This window comes from Moschus berezovskii, chromosome 18 (assembly GCF_049115385.1).
Source record: "Moschus berezovskii isolate FMDL1 chromosome 18, NW_MosBer_1.0, whole genome shotgun sequence".
Classification (NCBI taxonomy): Eukaryota; Metazoa; Chordata; class Mammalia; order Artiodactyla; family Moschidae; genus Moschus; species Moschus berezovskii.
In genome coordinates, this window is record NC_142477.1 from 42,245,508 (window position 1) to 42,253,939 (window position 8,432).

Here is an 8,432-nt window from a genome sequence, read left to right on the forward strand (position 1 = left end):
TTGCAATCCAAGGGACTCTCAAGAGTCTTCTCCAACACCACAGTTCAAAAGCATCAATTCTTCAGTGATCAGCCTTCTTCACAGTCCAACTCTCACATCCATACATGACTACTGCAAAAACCATATTAGTAAGTGGTAATGCTCCTTTCTCCACCTGTTCAAATTGATTCTTTTCTGATTTTTGCAGAACCCATGAATGATTAAAAATCATGAAATGCTATGCTTTAGAAAGAAGGGAAATATTTTTTGAATGCATTTGCTAGTTTTGTATTTTGCAAAAGATATTTTATGATTAAAAATTTCAAGACAGTTACAACAGGGGACTAAACTCAGGCCCATCTGATTGCAGAACCACAGATGACTGCAGTGGTTACACTCTCATGAAGCTGGCCCTGCTTATGAACTTTGAGATGTGGCACTAAAAGGCTGGAAATGGTTGACTTTCTCAAGGAAAAGTTGAGACTGAGGTATGGAAGCAGGAGCTCGGGGGCTGAGAAGGTTGTGGGAACACGAGCTCACCAGCTTTAGGAATGTGCAGAAGTCCAGGGAAGCATTTAGACATCAGCAGCTTAGAAGTCAACAGTTCAATGCACTTGATTTAAATCTAACAAAGACAAGTACCGAACTCACATTTGGGTTACACCTGCATTAGGACAATCTTTGGCTACCTTGTCTTTTGGAACAGCTTTAACACCTTTGCAACTCATTGAGTCTTTGATGCATTTGCTCTTCATCTTCTCCATCCTGTATTAATACTGTCTTAGATCAGGCTGCCATACATAGCAAGTTACCATAGTCTAGGTGGCTTTAAATAACAGAAATTTAATTCTCACAGTTCTAGAGGCTGAAATGTCTAAGATTAAGGTGTTGGCTAACTTGGTCCTGATGAAAATTCTCTTCCTGCTTTATAGACGGCCGCCTTCTTGCTCTATCATCATATGATCTTTCCTTTGTACATACAAATGGGAAAAGAAACAGAGAGGTAAAAGTAGAGACAGGGGCGATTTTCTTCTTTTTACAAAGTCATCAGTTCTATCCTATTAAGATCTAATCCTCGTGACCTCATTTAATCTTAATTACCCCCAAAAGCCTTATCACCAAATATGATTATATTGGAGGGGATGGTGGCTAGGGCTTCAACATCTAATATTTTTTGGCAGGGGACAAACTTCAGTCTATAGCAAGTTTAAATTTTAAAATCCCAAGTGATGGATTTCTTATTTATCCATATTCAACTTAATGTTGTTTTATTTGGCCCATCTTTCTAACTGGTTGTCACACTTTGGGCTTTTATTTCATAGAGTAGACACTTGCATAGCTGTATTGCCATCTCATGCCCCTACACTTTTTAGGAAACCCTATCTTCACGTGGAAAAATTGATGGACTCCAAAATTTGTCTCCTGCACCAACCTCCAACCCTAATCTATGAAGATGGTAACAGGAATAAAGTGTCCTTTCGTTTGTCTAGATTTACCTCATTGAAAGGCAGTTTGGACTGTAATAGTGATATTTCCTGTATCAGAATAATTGTCTATACAGCAGAAGAATTGGCTCTGCTTCATCTATTGTAAGGAGTTGCCACTGGACATCTGCTGTTCAGTACTTGATGCTGCACTTAGAGGGACATTGATTCACTGGTGTCTGGCCAATAGGGATGGTTAGTGGTTTGGGGAGCATGATCGATGAGGAACAGTTGAAATTCTTAGAAGAAAAGATGTGGGAGACATGTATTTGATTTTAAATGTTTAAAGTCCTAGCATATGAAAGAGGAATTAGGGTCATCCTGAGTGCCTTCAGAAGTCAGAGCTAGTATTAATGGATAGATATGAGAGAAAGGAAAATTAGTTTATGAGGAAGAATCTTTAAACCAGAGCTGTGCAGAAGGGGTCAGGGGGGCGAATCTTCTGAATCATGAAATAGGAAGCTTTTCTTCATTGATAATATTCAATCAGGGGAAGAATATTTTATACCAGGGTCATTGTCCAAGACTGAATTTGTCCTAGGGCAGGGGAATTGTGTTTAAATAGTAGGGAATGGTTCTTAAATTGCGAAGCACCCTCTGGTGCTCTGAGAAGGCTGATTTTCTGTTATAAAGTGCTATGTCAGGACTTCCCTGGTGGTCCAGTGGTTAAGACTTCCCCTTTCAATGAAAGGGGTGTGGGTTTGATCCCTGGTTGGGGAGTTAGGATCCCACATACCTTGTGGCCAAAACATAAAACATAAGCAATATTGTAAAAAAAAAAAATCAATGAAGACTTTAAAAAATGGTTCACATAAAAAATATTTAAAAAATAAAGTGCTGTGTCAAGGAATGCATACTGTCTGTATCAATTTTCTAGGTATGCCATAACAAAGTATTTAAAACTAGGTGGTATCAAACAACAGAAATTTTTTGTCTCAAATTTCTACAGGTTAGAAGTTCAAAATCCAGATGGTGGCAGGGACAGACTCCTTCTGAAACCTACAGGGGATAAACAATCTTCCCGTGACTCTCCCTAGTTTCTGAATGCCATCAATCCTTGCAGTTCTCTGACTTGCAGCTTCATTGCTTCAGTCTTTGCCTCTGTTGTCACATGGCATCCCTCATCTCGTAAGAATACCAGTCATGTTTGATTAGGGCTCATTCTAATGGTTTCAACTTAACATCCACTAAGAACTGGACGTGGAACAACAGACTGGTTCCAAAGAGGAAGGGGAATACGTCAAGGCTGTATATTGTCACCCTGCTTATTTAACTGATATGCAGAGTACATCATGAGGAACGCTGGGCTGGAAGAAGCACAGGCTGGAATCAAGATTGCTGGGAGAAATATCAATAACCTCAGATATGCAGATGACACCACCCTTATGGCAGAAAGTGAAGAGGAACTCAAAAGGCTCTTGATGAAAGTGAAAGAGGAGAGTAAAAAAGTTGGCTTGAAGCTCAACATTCAGAAAACGAAGATCATGGCATCTGGTCCCATCACTTCATGGGAAATAGATGGGAAAACAGTGGAAACAGTGTCAGACTTTACTTTTTGGGCTCCAAAATCACTGCGGATGCTGATTGCAGCCGTGAAATTAAAGGACACTTACTCCTTGGAAGGAAAGTTATGACCAACCTTGATAGTATATTAAACGGCAGAGACGTTACTTTGCCAACAAAGGTCCGTCTAGTCAAGGCTATGGTTTTTCCAGTGGTCATGTATGGATGTGACAGTTGGACTGTGAAGAAAGCTGATCGCTGAAGAATTGATGCTTTTGAACTGTGGTGCTGGAGAAGACTCTTGAGAGTCCCTTGGATTGCAAGGAGATCCAACCAGCCCATTAAAGGAGATCAATCCTGGGTGTTCATTGGAAGGACTGATGCTAAAGCTGAAACTGCAATACTTTGGCCGCCTCATGCGACGAGTTGACTCACTGGAAAAGACTCTGATGCTGGGAGGGATTGGGGGTGGGAGGAGAAGGGGACGACAGAGAATGAGATGGCTGGATGGCATCATTGACTCGATGGACATGATTTTCAGTGAACTCCGGGAGTTGGTGATGGACAGGAAGGCCTGGCGTGCTGTGATTCATGGGGTCGCAAAGAGTCGGACATGACTGAGCAACTGAACTGAACTAAACTGAAGACCCTCTTTCTAGATAAGGTCATGTTGACTGGTATCAGGGTTTATGACTTCAACACATTCTTTTGGAGGACACATTTTAACCCTTAACAGCATCCCCAGGAGGCTGATACATTGCACTTTCATACTGGCTCTGTTCCTGCCATGCTCAATCATCTAAGCAAATCAATTTTCCCCTTTGCACTTCAGTTATGCTTCTGTAAAGTGAGAGCAATAACTTTCTCTAGCCAAACAACAGGGTCTCATGTGACTATGTAAAGTGTTGAAACATGGACATGTGTTCTCAGAAACGCTCATATATAGACATGTTTGTTTTAACCCTCTTATTATATGTGCATCTCTAAATGATAACTTTTTTCCCCTTGAACATAATTAAGGAATGCAGTGCTTAATTTCTAACAGATATAAAAAATATCAAGAACACTAACTACAAAAAAACAAAAGGCAGGGTCTGCAATAAGAACATGAGAAACAACACAACTTTATTTCATTTTGGAGGAATCTGAGTAAATGAACTAACTTCAATACAGTCTTCCCAGTCCACATAAGGAAGAGGAAAGCATGAGACCTGTTTTGGGAATTTATTCTAAGATTTATGATCTAATTTTTTCACCATGACAGTCACTTTGTTCCCACAACATCCTATTCAAAGACTTTCTGGTGACCCAAATCTGTTATCTACTTTTAAAAGTCCGTATTTTCCATCCTGTCCTTGATTTCCAGCTTCTCTTTGTGCTCATTGTTGACTACCATAAGTGAAAATTTGGAGAGGTGGCAACATGTTTGCAAACAAAGGGGCTGAATGGTCTGGCATTTGAGGAAGGATTTAAAAGAAGCATTTCAGTCTAAAACCAAGCAAATTGGAAGAATGTGTTCTCAGTAGCTTAAAGTAATGGATATGAACTGAAAATGGCAAAAAATAATCTTGAAAAAGAGCAAAGTTAAAGTACTCATACTTCCTGGTTTGAAAACTTATTACAAAGCTACAGTAATCAAGATAGTGTGGTACTGGCATAAGGGTAGATATATAGATCAATGTAACAGATTTAAGAGTCCAGAAGTAAACTCTTACATTAATGACACATTTATTTTTAACAAATGTACTAAGATAATTCACTGGAACAAAGAAGAATCTTTTTAACAAATGACACTGGGACAATGAAATAGTCACATATGAAAGAGTGAAATTGGGACATCTACTTCACACCATATACAAAAATGAACTCAAAATATTCATAGACTTAAACATAGGAACTACATCTGGAAAACTTTTAGAAGATAACATAGGAGTAAACCTTCATGAAGGCAATGGTTTTTCCCGTGGTCATGTATGGATGTGAGAGTTGGACTGTGAAGAAAGCTGATCGCCGAAGAATCGATGCTTTTGAACTGTGGTGTTGGAGAAGACTCTTGAGAGTCCCTTGGACTGCAAGGAGATCCAACCAGTCCATTCTAAAGGAGATCAATCCTGGATGTTCATTGGAGGGACTGATGCTAAAGCTGAAACTCCAATACTTTGGCCACCTCATGAGACGAGTTGACTCACTGGAAAAGACTCTGATGCTGGGAAAGGTTGGGGGCGGGAGGAGAAGGGGACGACGGAGAATGAGATGGCTGGATGGCATCACCGACTCTGTGAACATGAGTTTGAGTGTACTCCGGGAGTTGGTGATGGACAGGGAGGCCTGGCGTGCTTTGATTCATGGGGTCGCGGAGAGTCGGACACGACTGAGCGACTGAACTGAACTGAACTGAAACCTTCATGACATTAATTTTAGACAGTGGTTTCTTTGATATCACACCAAAAGCAAAGATATAAAAGAAAATAACAGCTAAATTGGACTTCGCCAAAATTAAAAAGTTTGTCCTGCAAGTGATATGATCAAGAAAATAAAACAACCTACAGAATGGGAGAAGATATTCGCAAATTATATGTCTGATAAGAGATTTGTATCCAGAATATGTAAAGAACACTGACGGCCCAATACTATAAAGACAAATAGCTCAATTAAAAAGTAGGCAAAGAATATTGAATAGACTTTTATCCTAAGAAAATATACAAATGGCCAATGTACACATCAGAAAATATTCAACATCATTAGTCACTAGGGAAATGCTAATCAAAAAACTACAATGAAATATTTACAACTTCAAACTAACTAGGATTATTATAATTAAAAAGATGGATAAGCAAGCCTAGTGAGATGAGAGTGTTGGAGAGATCTCTAAGCCCTGATGGTCCAGGATAATTTCATCAGGCATGAGGATCTTAGACCAGAGAAAGATGAATGGAAACAGAGGCAAAAGTTCTAGCCAGCCTGCAGAGGCCAATGCAAATACCCAGAGCATGTATTACTGTTCAGATACTTTACACATGCCATGTGGCCCAATGAGGTGCCAAGGTCTCAGAAACAGAGCATTCATAGCTGATGGAGATGATGGTATATTTACAGTAGATCATTGAAGAGCAAAACATACAGCTGATACCCAAGCACTTGCAACAGAACCTGACACTGGAAGAGCAAAGGATCAATTAGGCCAGTTAGAAACAAGAAGCTCTCTTGGACCACTTAATCTGTCAACTGGTCTACCTCCTACAGTCTGGGGCCATGGGTGGCCTGGAGCTCCAACAAACTGTCTTTCCCTTCCCAGGACTCTAAGAGTGATGTCAGTGAGCCCATCATCCAGGTAGCCCAACCTCCTAGTTCATCATCTGAGAGATTTTGAAGCTGCATTTGTCAGCCTTGACCTGTCCAACATAGGACTGACATCTATGCCTTGTACCACTCCAGCCTCTAGGATGACAAGAGCTTTCATGGAGACAAATACTGAGAAGATAAGAATACTTTGGGCTTCATTAATCCTAGTACTGATGAGAATAAGCTGTGTATTGATCTGATGACTGAAATCTTAAGTCAGAGTGACATGAACTGCATTGAGGAGATCCTGCTGCAATATCCCAATTAGAGAGGGCAATCATCTCTGAGGAAGAAGTGACCCCATTCTTAACCTACTACTGCAAGGCAGTGCCCACCTTGATCCAGAAATCTTGGTTTTTCTAAATGGTTATTGCTCTGTCTTTTCCATGCTGGCCACAGTTTTGTGTGATCCACTTAAGGCCTTTCTGACTCCGCACTCCCTTCTATGGTGGTTTTCTCTTCAGTTTCCAGCTGTGTGTGAAAGTTGAACTGATGCTTATCCTCTGCTGTGAACTCCCGTGCTTTCCAGCTCATTGTGTACAAGTTGGAGAAAGCCCTGCTTGAGGCTATGCTTATGAAGAATAAGCATAATTAACCCTCAGAATCCTCTAGATGACTTCTACTCCCCAGACTCACTGAAGGAATCCCTGGAATTTGCCAAGAGATACAACCTACATGTCATCATAAATGAGATTTACATGCTGTCTGTGTTGGATGAACACAAAAATGTTCTGGGCATGGAAAGTTTGTCTGACCTCAACAACACCCATGTGATCAGTCAGCACCAATAAGGATTTCAGCATCTTTTGCTTTGGCTTAGGTGCTCTGTATACCCACAATAAAGAGGTGGGCTCTGCCACGAGCTCTGCAGCATTTCTGGCATCACCCAGGACAAGCCATGTTGGCAGCTCCAGCACAGAAAACAGATGGAAAAAGTTTATCTGCTCACTAACTCTCACAGGTGCATTATCTACAAGTGAAGGTTTTGAAGATCCCCTTTCTTAATTGTGGCTCTGGCCTCTATGTCTGAGTCAACTTGGAACACATCCTGGACCTGTATGCACGTGAGGAAGAGCTGCTCCCCCATTGCTGCTTCCTGAACAGCAAGCTGATGTACCGTGGTGAAACCTACAAGTATAAAGTGCCTAGAATTTTCTACCTAATCATGGTGGATAAACTCATCTGCTGAAACACACCATGCATCAGTTCTATCGGGTGCTTCTATGGAGCAGAAGCAGGATTTAATAGTGAAGCAGCTGGAGGATGTGCAGAGGGGTGAGTAAGCTCTCTTCCTCCCAGTCAGTCACTCCAGCCAATCACATGCTCAGGGAGGCTTGTTATCAGCCTCTGGTCTGGAACACTGGGGTACTGAGCTGAACCGGTGCTGCGGCTGAGCAAAGAGTGGGCTCCTCCAGGAAGGGGCTCACGTGATTCAGTCATCAATATCCTTCAGCTGAGCATCTGTCATTTTTGGAAGCTTTGCATTCTTTCATTATTTACTAGCCATTGCATATGCAAAACATTTTATGGGGTTGGAATGGGAAAGCCTACAGAAATAAAGGGAACTCCTTGGGGCCCTGTTTAGTTGGGTTTATTTTTGTCTTTGATGTCTTCTAAATTCCATATTCTTTTGAATTCCAGGCCTGTTCTTTTTCTTGTTGATATTTTTCATAATCACCTTTGGAAGTTAGATGAATTTTTGTCCTTTTAAAAATTCTAAGGGAGGTTACATGTGATGAATACTGTCAGGGGCAGGCCAGAAAGGAAAGGAAAAAATGACCCCTAACTGATGGAACATATTTCAGGCATTAGAGGTACTGTCCCAAAGGATCCTGACAAGATCACACTGTCCTTGCCCATGAGTGATGATTGAATGGCAGGGTGGAGGCAGAATTCCAGAAGTTCCTACTTCTTCTTTTTCAAAAGGCTTTTAAAATGAACCTCTTGTGATAAGCCTGGGGTCTTAATTTCCATCTCTGATGTTTTCAGCTGTTTTAATCACACCACTTGAGTTTCTCTGCAAAACTTTTGCATATCTGAGATTTAGTGTGAACACTGCTGCTATGAAATGAGTTGGGCAGGGACCACCACCATTTTATAGATGATAATAGGGCTTTTAGAAAC

The 8,432-nt window shown here is 40.9% G+C and overlaps 1 pseudogene; it reads left to right on the plus strand.

Moving 5' to 3' along the window:
- Positions 1–469: 469 nt before the first annotated feature.
- LOC129553096 (putative inactive 1-aminocyclopropane-1-carboxylate synthase-like protein 2 pseudogene) lies at positions 470–7,497 on the plus strand (annotated as a pseudogene).
- The last annotated feature ends 935 nt before the right edge of the window (positions 7,498–8,432 follow it).